Source organism: Arctopsyche grandis, chromosome 10 (assembly GCF_051622035.1).
Source record: "Arctopsyche grandis isolate Sample6627 chromosome 10, ASM5162203v2, whole genome shotgun sequence".
Classification (NCBI taxonomy): Eukaryota; Metazoa; Arthropoda; class Insecta; order Trichoptera; family Hydropsychidae; genus Arctopsyche; species Arctopsyche grandis.
Window position 1 is genome coordinate 17,563,474 of NC_135364.1, and position 18,956 is coordinate 17,582,429.

Below are 18,956 nucleotides of genomic sequence, written 5' to 3' on the forward strand. Positions count from 1 at the left end.
TATTTCCTCTTCTTTGTCATATGTATACAAATTCATACACCTGAATGTAGATAAATTCAAAAGATAATTTTGGTTCAATTAAATGTGAAAATATATAATTTTTTGTTGATTTTTTATTGTTCAAAAAATCTTCTTCTGTTATTTATAATTGTTGGAAAAGCGCTTTCGTCGGGCTAATTTGATTTTGAATTCTACACATATTTGGGGATGACTATTTAGAAACCTCTGAAACATATAGCTATATTTGTATGTACGCACGTATGTATAAAACCGTGACACGTGTAAATTGGATGATTTTTGTTTTATTTTACCTTCCAATTTTCTATAAGGAATTGATGTCCCTCGAGTGTGCTTCGACACACTCTAGTGTGAGTCGAAATGTATCACCATATTTTGGTTATAAATAACTTGTAATATATATTCATATTTTTTCTGTGAAAATTGTTGATATCGCTTTTTAAACTAAGCATTTGGGGGAACCGAAAAAATGCATTTGTACGACGGTGGAAATTTTTCGACACAGACTTAGATCAATAATGTAAGTTTTTACTTTATCTATGTATAGCTTTGTGATCATGCGAAAATTCACGATTTTAACTGATTCAAACTCAGAATCGATCACTGATCACGTTTTCATGATCTATAAAAAATGTGTGTGTCTGCGTATTTTGGAAAATTTTTGATCACCGTTCGTCCTATCGAACTGAAACTTAGTATTGGTTACTGACATTTTATCGATATGATGTAATTTTTTTTCAAATTTTTAAGTCGATCGGAAATAGTACTTCCCTTTATTGGTGTCCTCTTTTTTTAAGGTTTTTATTTCAATTATCTCCCAAGTACGAATAGATTTTTGTTTTATTTTATGTAACAATAGTGATAAATTTAGGTCAAAATATTCCAAAGAATTGTATTACAAGTTGTAAAATTTTATTTTAGAACATCGAAAGCGTACAATATAGTGCTGAAAGTGCAACAGAACGTTCGAAATGCAAGTTCAGCATTTCGCTATCCGTCGAACGATGCATTTTTTCGTTTGCTGCGCATCACAATGCAATAATCGCCGAAGCGTTATCGACTTTTACCCATACAGATACAATTGTGATCAGTAATTCAATTTTTATTTTATCCTTCACCCCTTGCAGTATCGGTAATGATGACAATGAAGTCTGGCGTTACTGCTGACGGGTATCTCCCCGTTTTTACCGAGAGCTTGAAGGGGGTGAGAGCCTTTCCTACCTAGGAAAGGGGTTGCTTTCTGGTGGATAATGGTAGACATGTAGATGCTAACGAGTGGATTACACAGCCGGATGGTTCGTAATTAACACACGGTGTTTTTTTCGCGTCTGTTCATCTTCAGACGGCGGTATGACCCCTTCATTGTTTGAGTGGCTGCCGAGGAATTTTATGCATATCAATCCCGCACGTCGTTAATATTCATTACGCATTTTTGCTATGCGAAATGAGGTAATGTTACGTGGTAAGAATGGCACTCAGTGGAACTTCACTGCAATGCATTTTCTGTAATAAATTTGTTGTATCGTGTTCTTAGAGCTTTAAATTGAAATTACATGGATATCAGTTTGAAGTACATACATATGAAATTTAAATTCAAATAGCAAAACAAGTATTATAATAATACGTTGCTAAGGCTAAAGATTGTACCTATCTATACGCTAAAGATTATATAAAGGCTATTATCGAATGATAATTATGAGTTGGGTGACGCCAGTTATTATATATTCCACATATGTATGTATTTAATTACTAAGGGTGTCCAATTTAGCGCATTTTTCAGTTTATGGGATCCGATAAGATTTTTTTTTATTTAGTATATTTAACCAAACGTAATTAACATTATTTATTAAATGAGTCGTTATAATTGAAAGTGGCATAAGTCCACTTTTCCTCATGTCAAGAAATATCTCGCAAAACATTAAATTTAATTATTTGAGTTCAACAGTATTCAAAATACCGGTGGCCTGTAATAGGGTTGTTCTGATTCTCCGGGATTCTGGACATAAATTTAGTGATAACAATTTATGAGTGAAGCCAAACATAAATAATGTTTTTGGAACTGAAAATTTGACTTCCATCACTTTCAAATATAACGGCTGCAAACTAAAAAAACTACTGCAATATCATAATCGGAATGTAGAACTGACATATTTACTAAGCCTCTCTTGATAATCCGTTCTACTTATACTACATATTTTCACAATATTTTTTCCCTGAATGAAGCACTGGGTTGAAATATACATAAAATAAAGGAGAGGAATATTATAAAATGCTGCGAATATGATTTGTTGTTTTACTGGTTTAAAGTAATAACTTTACCGGTATAAATCAGTAATAACCTTTCTGGAATCATGAGGAATCTGTTTAAATAATTTCGCAACAGATTGATTTTCATTTCAATCGAAATTTGGAAGTCAGGGATAATTTATATTTAATTTGATCTTCAACGAGCCATTTTAAGGGTTCTGAAATAATAATATAAAGTTTGCTGAATATAAATCGACTGAAAATATTCATGAAAAAATAATTTATTCATATATACAAGTATTTATACACATACATACATATGCATATATGTATGTATGTGACCATTAACGAGTACAATAAATTTATTAAAAAAATATTAAAATGCTTTTGTTGCTCAATTTTTCTTTCAAAGTAAGTATCTCATTTGAAATTAAATTATATCTGCAATATCTTAAAATTGAAAAAAGCAAAAAGAAATTTATTTCTGAAATGTTTTCGAACATCCAATTTAATAACTCCTTAACAAAGCTCTCGGCTGTAAAATAATGAAACAAGCAATTTCGATACTGAATTTAAATTGAATATTTTTCATACACCAAACTCTCTGCTTTATTTAATCCGAAAAATTTTCTTGAAGGAAAGCCAAAACTTGTCAATTTTCCATGCTTCCCGTCTTTTGCGAGCATTTAACCCCGACGTGGATTTTTCTTTGGATTTTCTTTTTGTTTTGGGCCGAAGAGCAGCCGTTTCGCAGAGACATAGACTTTTTGATGCGCTCAATAAATTCCACTATCAATTTAAGTGTCGTTCGCGTTCAGAATAAAGCCTGCGAAATAGACACTAAACTCGGTGCGCTACCGTAAAATTCTAACCCCTATCACCCCATACCTCCCCCTTTCTTCTCTTCTACCCTTCATCCGTTTCTGCGTTTACTGTCGCCTATTAACGGGGGGTTGGAAATAGCCATTTTAAAATCTTTCACTCCCTACCCACACTCTTTCTCGGTCTTCTGGACCGTCTTCAGCTTGGGCTCTTTGTCACCCTTTGCCTGGCGGGGCTTTTATGGCTTGTCATCCCCGGCAGCCATTCGTGAAGATAATAAAAATGCCCGTGGATCAAACATTCCCATACACAAACTATACCGTGTGAATGTATTGTAGTTACGTTTTTATATTATAGGGAGTATCGTATGTATTTATATAACATGATGATAAAGTCTTGTGTATTATTTTATGTACACAGGCATACGTATAATATATGAAATTTGGGTTATGGGATGTCATTCGCATTCAATTTAAAAATCTGACGGGTTAAAATATAACGATCTGAATAATTTATTATGCTGTATGTACATATATGTATATATATTCTATTTTAATTAATATTTTCATATACAATATGTATGGCACATAGTTACTCTTCATATATGTAAATATATTTTTCTATTGAGCTATCGAGCTTGTCCTTGCATGGAATTTAATATATAATGAAAATTATGTAAATATCTCTGTAAAAGAAGATGTTTCATATTATTATTTTTTATATTATTATTTCTATAAGTATACACAATAATTTCCAATTATAAATTAAATGCTTTCGTTTATATATGTACATATGTTTATACGAATAATGTATTATTATTTAAAATATACATATTGAAACTTTTATGATATAAAGTTTATTTTAAAATTTATTTCAATTTGGTAAAACGATTTGTTTAAAATTGATAGCTATAAGTTATGTCACTGAATTTCACTCGAAAGTAATTAAATAAAAATATATAAATGTTTGTATTAGTCTTTATTATTATTTTGAAATATGATATAAATTTTAATGAACTTTTGTATGTATGTACATATATTACCGATAGAGATTTTAATCGATTAATTTTTAATCGATTTGGGTAATTTAACACCATATTAGAAATAAAAAAGGTACATAAAACGAACGCACGACCTTTTTGTAATTACTACAATAATAAAAATAATAATAACGATGAGACTTGTCATTCGAAAATCGAAAAATTCATTTAACGACTAGAACGAGTGGCGCTCATATCGAATGGGGATCGCTTTAATTAAATTATTAACGAAACACTTTAGGCTACCGAATCAACTCGAATAAATGAACTTGTTATGTCATACACATACATACTAGAATTTGTATATATGTATACATGTTTGCGGCTCGTTAGTGCCCCGTTTCAGGTGTCTGAAACGCCTGGTTTCCGATACAATCATCGGGCTTGTTCATTATTCAAAAGCTCAAATTAGACAAAGTATGTGTTTGCTCCACAATATGTTGACGATGAACATTATTTCTTTATTAAATTCTGAACGTGATATGAAGACTAATTAAACGTTGACGCTGGAAACTACCGTCATATATGACGGATGGTTCGTTATTGGATGCGAAACTGCATCCAACAAATCAACGCTCCTGATTAGAGCAAATAAGGTGCCAGTAAATTGTGTATCGAAGCTGTTTTGTGATCGGTCAATCGATTATTTGAAATATGTTCGGAGTGATTTAATTTTAGGTTGATTTCAAAAGCTGATGGTTTGAAACGCCTGTCTATTCTGAAGAGTTTGTTAACTCTATTAGTGAGTGGACTAACTTTGAGGATGTTTTATGTAATTAAAGCAGTGCAATTCGATGCACGTTTTACAAATTGAATAATTGGTAATATAAATGGCCTTAAAGGGGTTTAGTCGTATTTAAATATTTATTTACACAATTCATCTATCAATAAAACAATCGGATATTCAATTGTATCTAAAAGTTGCCGCACTGTGATGGATACTGAGTGACCCAGACCTACATTTTATTTTTTTTCTCCAAATATAATCAAGGCATGATCTTTATATTTTATTAAACTAAATAATTTGTGAATTATTCAGTCATTTATTAAAAACAGTATATACATATTTATGTATGTATATTTACTTAATTAGTTTGAGTGGATACATCGAACAAATAAACATCCAACGCTTTTGAATTTTACGAATATAAAACTTGAAACCAATCACAATTAGTATGATATACATTGTGATTGTATATCGTACTATAACAATTGCAATCCCGAACCGCTCAAGCGCTCCACTATGGATATCGATCCGTCATCCGATGACGCAATATTGCGCGTTTCGCGTATAAAATTGAATTTTAACAACGTCGGAAAGTTCACACACACCAAGTTTGCGATCCCGTCTGTCTGTCTGTCTTTTCCTTTTATCAAGTACATACACACAGCGGTATACAAGTATGTGTGTGTGTAGTCTCAGCTGGGGAATGTGCAGGAATGTTCACAACAATAGCGGTCGCGAGATGCCGCCGGCGGCGTTATCCCTAGCGCTGTTTTACACTGTTTGAACAATGGACCACGGCCCGTACTACCCACACCCCTGCCCCAGCATCCACTTCTGGTGCTGCGGGCCCCCGAGGGCACAATGACTGACTATTCTTCGGGGAAACAATGGTAGCGGCGTCGCCACAATAACCCATGCGTGCCTCAAACGCGCCACCGTGATTAAAAGCCGATGCCGCGCTGATGACGACTTGCCATTATTAATCCCCAGACGAAGAGTCGTCAGTTATCGCTCTTTTTATTTGTATGAGCTGATTGTGTGTGACGCGCGATAGTCACCTTTGTCCGGAACGCAATGTGTTAAGAATTGTCGCACGCGTCTCGTTTGCTGTCTCACTTTTGCGTATTGGAATGCCTATGAGTCTCTTTTGCGCGTACACTTTGCGCTGCGTGAAGTTTGTACTTTGAAATAATTGGCATATTTGTCGTAGATTTCATGAATATTTTTATTTTATTCAATGTCGTCTCTCCTAAAAAAGCTTTTATTTAGAATGTTAGCCTTTTAGAAAGCAACTGCAAACGACGAAAAATGAATGCGGAAAGATAATGAAGTGTAACTTTATGTTAAGTACTTACCTCTAAGTGAAAGGCAATATACATACATACATATGTTCAAATGTATGTACATATACATATGTATATATCCGAGCTCAGATAAAATGCACGCTAATTTTTTGGCGAATTTATTCATCCGCAATCTAATATAGGAAGCCACTATTAAAGCAATTTTTCTATTGAAGAGATTGCTGCCTACTATATTTGTAGCACAGAACATAATTTTAGTACCAACGCTAAATAAATCGTTTAAATTTGATTATATGAATTTCGTAGAAAATTCGTTATGAAAGTTTTGACAAATTAAAAACCATTCATAACATCATTATTCATTTCTGTTTTCACTTTTAATGCTATCAAACAAAATAGTGAGATTATCGGAATCCCAATTATTTAAAAACATTTAAGAGTATTTTGCTAAAAACTGAATTCGTTAAAAATAGTATTTCTCAATTGCTATTAAATCTAAATTTAGCAGTTTTATTCAGTTTAAACATTGATTCAATTTAAATTTAAAATTTTGACTGTAAAAACGCATCGCTTAAATATTTAAATGAAATTCTTCTCCAAGCAAAATATGCAAATGCGTTATATGGAAACATTCAAGATGTTTGAAACTTTTCACATCCGGTCTTATAATACCCATAGGTATACGTAGTATTCGAAAGAGAACTATAATAATAATAGTTGGTATTACTAAAGTTTTTATACAATCTTAAAACAATATTCATAAAATAAATCCCCCATTTCGCATAAAATGTAATCCCCGCCAACAAAGTGTTAACAATCAATCGACCTATACATACATATGTACATATATAATACGAATCGGACGCTGACAAACACACATAATGTGCAACTCAACCGACATCTTAATTGACCGAATTAATTTAATTAATTAATCGCGCGAACAACGGCCAAGATTAATCGAGCGTTACGCGCATTATTATCTCCCTACTAACCCCTATACTGCCATTCGCGTACGGTTAATGTCTCTACCTATAAATCCTCTTCGATCCCGCACACATATGTGAATATATATATATATATATATATACATATATTCATGTATGTAAATTCAGTAAATTCAGCCTCGGTCTACGGGTCATCAATTATACACACGACGAACGCGTCCATTCCATTATATCATATTATACGCCATGCTCGCGTTGCGTTCTATCGATTGCGAATTTTTACATATTTTCACGTTGAAATAGTACACCCGTGGGTAGGGGAGTTTTAAAAAGTGTGTGTGTGTGTTAGTGTTTGGGTGTGGGGGCGGTTTTCCGATTGGGGCTCGTTTGAATCGATATTGAGTGATGATGATAGCGATATGAGCGTGGGTGTGAGATAAAGCAGTTTTCAGCAAAGGTTCCCCAAAAGTTACATATTGCTTATGATTATGATTATGCGTATCACTTAATTATTTTATTTTGATTAATTTCTTTCGAATTTCCGTCATATTTATGTTGATTTATCAGTAGAAGAAGGCAAGAGGAAAATAAATCAAGGATACTATGTAATTAATTCACTGTATTGTATCTCATTTTATATTTAAGGTGTTCTATTTGTAGACTAGCTTTAATGTTAATTTTAATTAAAAAGCATGGAGAACACTCTCAATATTCGTTTTCGCATATATTATATGTATGTATGAATATTTATTTGAAAAAAATGATCATGAATTTACGAATTTAAAATTCACTCTGAAAATGTATGAATTCATAAATATGCACGCATGTAAATACATAGGTTTGATTGAATAGTTTTAAAAATTTATTGGCTATTTTTTTTTAATTAAATGTAAATTCAAACTTGGCATTTTGGTGTCACTTAAAATTAAGAGGCGTCGGTAAAGTTTAAGAATTTTAAATAAACTCAATTGATATTCGAAAGGAAACTTTCGTTTCTATAATTATCCATTGTGGACACTCGATGTCAGAAACGTTGACGAAGTTCAACTTTATCTTGAATATAATTAATTCCCTCTTTTTATACTCGAAAGCTCTCCTCTCGTCGCTTTCAGTTTTATTAGACCATTTTTTTTCAATTCAATAACAGAGTTGAATTCAACTTGCGAACGATTTACTACTAACAAAAGCTATTGTTCGTAATGAAAAATTCATCATTTCTAACGGACGCTTAGAAACTTTTCCTGCAAAGCTCAAACACATTGAATATTGATTCAAAGTTTAACCCCTTTGAGTGCTTCATTCAAACACACATGAGATGAACCGCAATTAAAGTTAAACTAATTCACATAGTGGAATGCGGTTTCAAACAATTGAGAGAACCTAACGTTGGCACTGAACCTAGTTATAAATTATGAGTCTACTGAGAATTCCATTTACCTACATACATATGTAGTATATGTATGATATTATAAAAATAAGTTTCACATCCTATATATTTGATAACTATAAAGGATGTGAAACTTATTTTTTATAAGAGAATTCCAGTTAAAATTCCTCTGCAGACTGTTTATTAGTATGTGCGAGCACGTATCGTACAGAGTAGAAATTAATCATAAAGTTTGCAATCATAAGCGAGTAAAAGCGCGCGAGTTTCTCCTTTGTAATTTGATGGTCTCGTAAATACTTTGTAGATAACACACCACAGCTTGCCAGCTACTTTGAATTTCTCGGCTTCTCTCCTTCTCTCTTCTCAGACAATATTGCACGTTATGTTGGGTATTTTAACTTCCCACCAGCCTCCCTTTATCGTATCGTGACAAACCTATAACGAGCTGAAGTCGCGTATAACCGCGTGAAAACTCTCGCGTAAAAAGATAAAGTATTGGTATGCAAAAAAAATAAATAAACTACGGTCGTATTTTTCCCCGAACAATAAAATGAGATCTGTATGAGTGCGATAAAGCATGGGAGAAGCCATTCAAACTGGTGTGGAGTTGCCTGAATCAGATGTCAAATCAGTGTTTCCAATGTGTAACTAAATCGATATATTTCTGATACTAAGTTTGTAATTGCGATTTTCGAAGGAGAGATATTTGATTGCAATGTACTTAATTAGTTCTTACTCGGAACTAAGAACGTTCTTTCAGCATTACAAGTTTAATTAATTACACTGCGACAAATCGCTCGCATTCAGAATAAATTCAGTTAAGTGAAACACATTGATTTGAAGCAAATCCCAGTACATGCTTGCAACTCTTAAATAAAATATAAACACAATGTTGGAAAGAAGAGGGGGGGGGGGTTTCAGAGGGAGTTTGGAGTCAAGTGTGCGCTCGATTCTCGCGTTGTTCTTGTTTGGCAGTTTGCTCGGATAATAAAGGAAGTGGCGGCTTATGGAACGAGCGTTCGAATCCCCGGGTGTACAACCTCAACAGTTACTGAAAGTTCCTTCTGTAACTATTCCAGTGGCAGCTCATCTCCAGGGGACTTGCCAAGACCGCTTAAAAACTTTCCCAAGAATCGTACAAATGTGAAATTCCCAGCGCGCATCGAGATTCTGCCTGTCCGAACGTCTCACGCGACTGCATTTCATCTAAAATAACCAAATCCGCCGATTCCGGCCGAAGCTACCCTAGATTCATAGAGAATGCCGATGGTGGTGGATTTTACCGGTGGGGTCGTCGCGGAAGATATATATTTCATCGATGGTTTAAATTTTAAAATATCCGCTTTCGCCCGCATGCGGAAAACGGTCTCGCGAAAATCGCCCTATGAAAAATTAATTCGCTGTAAGCGAAATGTTCCCCATAATCTCCGAAGTGCTCGTATTATATAAAAGTGCTGCTCAAAGCCCCACCCAATATTATTCAAATATTAATTAAATACGTTTCGAGCACTCTCACTTTCGAGAGATGTGTACTCGATAATGTACGTACATATACATATGTAGGCTTATACAGAAAGTGTTGTTAGATTTATTTGTTGTTTAAAATTAACGCACATTATTTATTCTGGAATGTTTTGTACGTCCTTATAATTGTCCAAGTATTTTAATCCCTAAATTCTAGTATAAATTGCCTACTAAATACCTTCATAAGCTTAAACGTATATACATATATACCGTGTGATTTTATTAATTTGATACTAATTTCATTTTGAAGCGATATAAAATATTAAGTTAATTAAAATAAATTTGTTTGAAATTTGAATACGCGTTTAGTTGATTACTGAAATTGAATACGATTGAGTTTACTTTTCGGTCGTTGTATGCATTTTTTATGATCGTTTATATCAAGGGTTCTCAATCTGATCGATCTGAATCTTGTGAATTTTGAAAATAATAATGATTTCCATGTTTTAGAATTAAATTATTGATTTGATAAGATGTTTCAAAGAAGAAAATTTAAATTATTTTTGGTTGAATTTGAGACGCAAATATTTAGTCATTCACAACAAAGTAAGGTACCTTTGAATGTAGTTGAGCAAACGATGTGTTTTAGGTTTTGAGAGTTATTGTATGAAATAACAACAGTTTTTAATGAGAGATTCGATAGTAATGCGAAATATTTTCAAAACAAGGAATGGCTTTTCAAACAATAAATAGTGGACAAATTTAACAAAAGCTTAATTTAATGAGCTTAATAAAGTTTGCAGTTTCTTATCATCACGTTTAAATATGAATGAAATAATATCCAAAATCTAGCAAAATCCATCGCAATTATTTTTTCAATGGATGTGAGAAATTTAGAATTACAATTGATTTAATTTCAAAATGACGTTATGTTCACACAATTGAAATTATTTTATTTTATTTTTATTTTTTACATATGACAGGTTGACCCCAATTCCTAGACAATCTGTGGTAGGAAACGATCGACCTGGAGTCACAAATATCTAAGTCTAACCAACAGTATTAAAGATTACCACGGGATCGAGCCCAGTAATCTCTCAGTGCTAAACATAAACGTAAGCACCGAGCCATACTGCTGGCTGAAATGTATTGAATCTAGAATAAAAGCCAAGTAAAAATGCTCATATTAAAAGAAAATTCATGAATATTTTTGAGTTTTAAGAACTATTTAAAAAATTACAACAAAAATGTACTCAGATTCTTATTACCAGTCGATCACCATGAAAATTAAGGTGAAAAATCAAAATTTCAAAAAGGTTAGTTACCCTTGGTTCATATATGTATGTATGTAGATACATATTTTCACAAAAAACTACATGCTCGTAGATAAAATCCTTTTTTTTATTTTTAGTTTCGATTTAACGAACTCGCATATCTGGGATTTAGCCTAAAAATTTCGATGAATTTTAATCCGATTACAATTTTTCTACATGGAAGCGGACAGGCGCTACGCTACGTAAGCGAATAGCAAAATATGCACATTCGCCAAAAAATAGCACTTCTATAGGATAGCTGATGTCTTTATAGGTATATTGATCTATAGTATTATTACATAAAAAATATAATTGTATCCAAATAGTTAAGATAATATATGACATAGATATATGGCATCAATTCTGGGCGGTTGATCCTCGAATATTTCGTCTTTGTGTACATACATACTAGTAGGACGTTGAGGATCGTCGAAGGGACGATGTATCCACTGGAGTGGACTGGTAAGGGCCTGGTGTAGACGGGCCTGTCCTAGAGGATTATAGCGTTCCTCATCCTGTAGGATTGTGGAGAATTCCCCGGACAAGGCTCCACTATTCTAGACATGTTTCGGCTTGATTGATGATTTTCAGCACGACCTGAAACTTGCTTCGATTTACGACGCATTTCGACCGTTCAAATTTGCCTTGTAATAAGTACAGTACCTCAATTCACCATTGTTATATTACGCTATCAAATATGTTCATACAATTCGAAAATAGTTCACACTTCAAATTACAAATTTGACTATTTGAATATTTAATATTGTGAAATTCATAATGTATGGTTGTTTTAATTGATATTTATCTTGATATGTTTAAAATGTCTTTTTTTAATACACGACAACTTTATATGTGCATTAATGTTTATTTTCCACGTAATGATTGTGAAACAAATTAAATTAAAAATAAAGTAAGATTTTTGGAACACTCCTTATCTTCAAAACCAAGTTTAAAACAAATTTTCGATTTCCATTCAATGGGGAACTTCGAATCGATTATACTTTCCGACTGCGTAGACGCCAGATTAAAGTTTCTTTTGATTTCGTAACACGTCTAGTGCTTTTAAACTTTTTTTATACTCTCAAAATTTCCACGAACAAAAAGAAAGTCAAGTCAAGTTATTTACAATATGGAAAAAAACGAGGATGTGAAAATTTTCACATCCAAGGAACAACATATTCGTTTTGAATTATGTCGCGTAGACTTTGAGAAGTTTTTTCAGAACCTGTCGATGAATGTACGAGTATAATGTAAATGCTCCACGTTGAGCATTTCCCTTTTGAAAATGTTCAAATTTGTAAAGAAACCGTATCTTTTTCATTGACTATTTCGACACTGGGGTAATTCCGGAGTCCGGTGGGTATCTTCGACCCTCATCTCATTCGAGTAGATTGATTGATAACTAGAGAAAAGAAGCTTTTGAAGACCTAGACATTCCCCTTTCAAAACTCTCATCTCAACGCGAATTCCATCGAATTTTTCTTCCTTTTTTTTAATTTGTGTTTCGAACACGTCAAATTTTTTATGTAAAAGAAAAAAGACCCACAGAGAGGGGATGGAAAATATTGGAAAATTCGCGCTCCGTTCGTTTTTGACGTAAACGACTCTGTCAATGAAATTAGTTTCGTTTTGTTCACCGCCTATCCCGTTCGCTTTCGTATATTGGTATAATTATCGACAAAAGCTCGTTTATTTAATCCCGTTCCTGAAAAAGCATAATAGTTACGCAATATATCTATTTAATATTCATATCTGTGCGATGGTTGCAGATAATTCAAATCAATCGCTCGCCGTTTATTAAAAACATTTGATTGGATATCCGATTTGAACTGAAATAATTATATATGGTTAATTTGAAATTCGAATATTGAAATATTCACCGGATCTACGATAATTTTGGAAGTATTTTTTTCTCTTTCATATGAAATAAAAATAGAAATATTGCATCGTTAATATATGTACATACGTACATATGTACGAATTTATTTGTTGGAAATATAAATATCTTATCTTTTCAACATGGTACAAACCAGCTCAAAGCTATGAAATGTACAATAAGTTTACTATTACACAAGCAAATAATAATATTAAAACGGTACAATTTCTTTATTTCAGGTGGCTAATACTGGAAGTACTGCAATGTTGAACTGCACCGCAAGCGGAAGTCAGAGTGCACGTGTAAGATGGTTACATGACGGTGTAGATGTGGCCGGAAGTGCTCGTGTTCAAGCTTCCGGTCCGAGAGGATTGTCTCTGATGATTTCTCGAGTCTCTCGAACCGACAGGGGGATGTATCAGTGTTTGATTGATGATGGGAGAACGTCTGCACAAGCTTCGTCGGAACTTCGCTTGGGAGGTATTAATATTTATGTATATAAAGTAAATGTCCTTGAGAATAGAATATAATGTAGTATATATGTATGTATGTCCTTATGTGTATTATATTTAATATTGAGATTGGTTCTTTAATTCAGCTCCCCCTTGATGTCTCATTTGACTGCGTATAACGAGTAACGTAATATAATGCCAGAATATCTTGTATATGTACATTAGCCTTGAGTTTGCTACGATATTAAAGAAAGTTTACCGCAAATTTCCTCTCATCAAAAACATTTCAAGTACAAATTCGCTGCAATCTTTCACCACAATGGAGCTAATGTCGAGACCATTACTTTAAATCACAAAAATTCGTTCTAGCGAGAGCGGTTAGTGTATGAACTTAATTCCGCATGCAACATTTGCCCATTTGGTAGTCGTAAATAAATACAAAAAAAGTACAGTAAAAATACCACAATTGCGGCAATCAGGGGCACAGTGGTGTTCGGCCTTTATTACTAAAACGTACCCTAAAACCGCAAATACAACCCAAAAGCGAACTCGGTCCCTACTAACAAATGCCCTAATACGCTTTATACGATATAATGGTAGGCCATAACTAACGGATTATCTTATGTTTTTAATAACTTTTAATAAGCTTAATTAAAATAAAAACAATACGTTTGAAGAATTTTGATCATACATATGTACATATATTATATATGTACATATGTATATCAATATAACTTAACGACATTAATAATAAAAAAAGACCAACCCACGACTTTATCTATGTATTTGTGAAATATATTAAGCTTAAAAACAAAATTCGATAATGAAACATATGTACATACATACACATTCACACATACCACCTATGAAAATAAGGAAACTTACAAAGACAAAAGTTCTACTTCTAGTTGTGGTATTTTGTTCAAAATTTTTTTCGTTACTTAACAATACTATAAATATTATAAACATAAAATATAAAGAAGATACAAACAATTTAAAAGGTCAAAATAAAATAATGAATTGTATGGTCACAACATTTTTGACTATTCTAAAAGGAAAAAATCCCAAATCCGATTTATTAAATTTACTGATTTTTTAATATTTTCATCACATTGATACAAGGATTATACTTGAATTTTCTCGTGAAGGACACATATGTATGTACATATATTTAAAGGGTAAAAAAAATAGAGTACGAAAAATCTAAAAATGTAATCTTTTTATTTACAAGCTTTTTATTAGACCATTCGCACTGACAATATTTGTGAGCTGATTTTGAACCATTTTCATTCATTTTTTCGTTTTGACATTTTACCGACGTACGGAGATAGTTCTGAAAAGTAAATTTCTGATAAATTAGAGAAATTTAATCATTAAAATAACAAACTGTCAGATAAACAACATATCAGTCATAATGTTTATAATAATAATGTATTTTAAGATGCTTTTTGTGAGAATCCCTAAAATATGTCCAATCAAAAACAAATTAGGTCTAATTTGATTGTATTACAAAAATAGTATTCGGAGTAATTTGAAAATAATAAATATGAAGCCTTGAATTCATTTGAATTTTTGTTTGAAAAAATTGATTTTGCTTTTCAAACATAATGTATAATTGAAATTGGGATTTTATGGATTCGCTATATACATATAAAGTCAGTTTCGAGTTAGACGAAACGCAAGTTTAACAACACTAGTTCCAATTATTCGAGGATAAACAGGAGGGGTTATAGTTAGACATGACCCAAATTAAAACCTTGTGTGGGGGGCTGTGGACAACTGTATAATTAAATAACTCGGCGTTTTGAAGTGCTTGAGAAACTTTGGCCTGCAAAAAAGGTCGGATAGGGATGGAAGGGGAGTGATAACACATTGCCGCGCATTCCTGAACTTTCCTTCTTCAACCCTTTCACGTCAGCCAGGGTAGATTGATGAAATTTCTGAAATATTTCTCACACGTTCCCCCCTCTCTTTACCTATATTCCATGTTCCTCTTTAGTAGGTGTAGGTCTTTGCGCTTTTGGCACTGTGTGAAAAAATGTTAGACTGGAACACCTGCGTCAAAGTGTCGTGGCGTAAAAAACCTTCAACACGTCAAAAAAAAAGGTTCTGATTCTTTTGAATATATTTTGAAGTCTATTTTTTAATTGATTGAAATATTGTACGTATGTTGGAGATGGTATCGAGTTATTTTAATTGATTCAATGTTATACTGAAAATATATTTACATATATATTGGTGCTTAAGAAATTGAAATTATATTAAAAGCATTCATATTTTTGACTTTTGGAGTATTGATTTAATGAATAAACCATAGCTTTAAATTTGACAGACTCCAATTGAAAGATTTTAGTGAGAACAAATTTTCTTTCCAATGTATAAAATCATTTTTAATAAAAATAATACCGATTTTCTAAATATAAAAAATGAAAGGAATTAAAAAAAAACACTAAAAATTTACATGAAACCCAATTTTTAAATGATTGGTAATTAAATAGGTTAAAATAAAAAGTCAGTATATTCGTAGTGTATGACTTTCATAGACAAACAAATCAATTTAATAAAAACAATAAGAAAAAAGTATGAGACGGAGGAAACAACTGGCTTTGGCAACAACACATCAAAATAATTTCAATTCAACGGTTTTATTTATAATGTCATTTAAATTTATGATTTTCATAAATTAAATTTTAATTTATTGGTAGATTTCCTTCAATAAAATTAGATAATCTAGTTGACTCATACCGCAATTAAAATAAATACTAACAAAAGCCTCTGACTCCTTAAAAAGAAGTCGGAGTCGGTTGATCTTACGACTTTATTCCACTTGAAATGCTCCGATTCTGCGACTCCGGCTCTAACTCCGTAGTCCTGGAATAATCGGAAATAATTTTTGCAAAATGATGTTTTAATGTAACTCGATATATAAAACAGTAAAAGAATATTAATTTAAATACAGCACGTATTTTTAGTAACCATTCGCACCATATAATATGTATATTTTTAATTTATTGAATAAGGATTGAAAACACTAAAATAAATTAATATTTTATCTTTTATTCTGTAAACATGAGTACATACATATATTGAAGTATTAAGCTGGCAACTACATAATTCTGAAACGTTTCAAAGCGTACATATAATATGTACATATGTATATTTTTCTCATTTACATATTTTTTTACTAAACCGTATAAAAGTCTCCTTAAAATATTTTATTCACCTTAAAATCGAGTCATAAGTTTAAAAGTTTTAATTAGAAGGTTGTATATTTTTTTATACAGGCACAAACCACTCGTTATTTTTTAATTATATACCAAATTTAAACCAAAGGTTAGCTAAACATATGTACATTCCTCCTGCTCTTACATACATATAGTTGAATTTGTACTATATGATATATTTATTACTACTTGCCCTAAGATATATGTACCAAAGGTCCACTCTGTTTCTAATATTTTTTATATGCAAACCTTTTCCAAGAAAAAAATGCAATGTTTGAAAATTTTCAATGATTTTTAAGACAACATAATACATTAAGTAAGTATGAAGTATATTAACCTCACATACTTATGTACTTCAAATGACGAACGTAAAAAGGTTCATTAATGCGTTTACATTGTAATAACAAAACGCATGTAGATAGATCAGACAAACACTCTTTACACTTGAAAATAAAAAATGGAGGTAGGATGAGGAAGTTGTTTTTCTTTTTCCATTATTATCCTCACACTTATTTGGCTTTTAAAGTATGTTTTCTTTCGACACGTACGCACACGTGTAGGTAAGCCTGAACGCGGAAATAATTTTCCCTCGCGAGAAAAGCGAAGAAAAATATGATCTCGAAGGCATTATTATTACGCTAGGGGCTCGGTTTGTATTCTTTCCATGGGCGGCTGGGCCTTTGTTCGAATTTAACACGACATTAGGTGCGGGCTTCAGCGGCAGCCATTCATTCGCTAAGCGCCCATTTGTCTTACACATGCGAACAAATAGCACCCACACAATACAAAACTGGAACGGGACGAAAGGATCGATCCCGGTCTTCTTCCCCTTTTACTTGAACGCGGTTTTTAAATTGGCGGCGAAAAAAATACCCACACCCTCCCCTGGACGGTTCGAGATAAAACAGGATAAGTGCCGGAGCAGGACGACCTAACGGATGGGGGTAAAACGCTAATGTGCTCGTTAACCCGCGCCCGACCCACCTCCGTTCCGCACTTCCGGTTTGATCGACATGGATTACGCCTCCCGTCAAACAAACACGTTAAAACCGACCGTAAAGAAAATAAAGTGAAAAAAAATTTGGCCCCGATAAACAAACAAGCAAGGCGGTGAATGGGTTAAAAAAATATTGTATACGCGCCATTGAGTGTGTTAAAAATCCTTTGGAGGGTAATGATGTTTGCGATATTGCCCTGAAAAGGAAATTTATGTTGCGTGTATGGAGGTTTGATACTTTGATATTGTTAGGAGTAGTTGGGAAAAGCGTCGATAGGTGTCATCGAATTAAATTATTATTTTTAATTATTTTATTACTTTCATTCAATTTCATTGAAACCTATAAATGTTAATCGTTCGCTAGCTTTATAATTGCAATAGAAACTTTAAAATTGTATTAAATATTTAAAAAAATACATACATACATAGAAACATCATATTTGCAATTAAATTGGAAAACAAATATTACATATACATACATATGTACATATGTAAATGTTACAGTTACACAAATACAGTAAATGTATTTTTAGTTGTAATATATTTCAACCTGTGTTTTAGGTCATTCAAATTCGAATACAATTCAACTAGTAAATTATATCTCAAATTATATTACAAGCGCAAATACATTTTCGACAATGTGCGCCAGTTGTAATATAACAGTCGAGTTTCGACAGCACTGATGTATTTACGAATGCTTTAGAATTCAATAATGCTTTAATATTTGCAAATAAAAGTAATGAGTGCCGTATAACGATAACTCTAAGAATGTGTTCGAAACAAAAAAAATGTTCATTTCCAACTCAATTTACTAGTCGAGTGACATGTTCATGAAAATCTAACTTCAATTTAATAAGCCTAGCTTAAAATTTAATAAGATTATATTGAAAAGAAAGTCAACCCAGGAAGGAAAATAACCTTTCAGTATCAGATTCAAATCATTTCAAATGATCCTTTTGCTTGTATAAGCTTGGACTGATCATTATATACTTTGAATCATGAATAATATTTGACTGAAAGATTTTGATTATATTTCTATTCAAATTTATCGCAAAATTTAAGATATATCCTTCAACGCGAATTGTGTAGCTTGATTTTTGTTAACGGACTGACACTACGTATGTACATATAAATACACGACA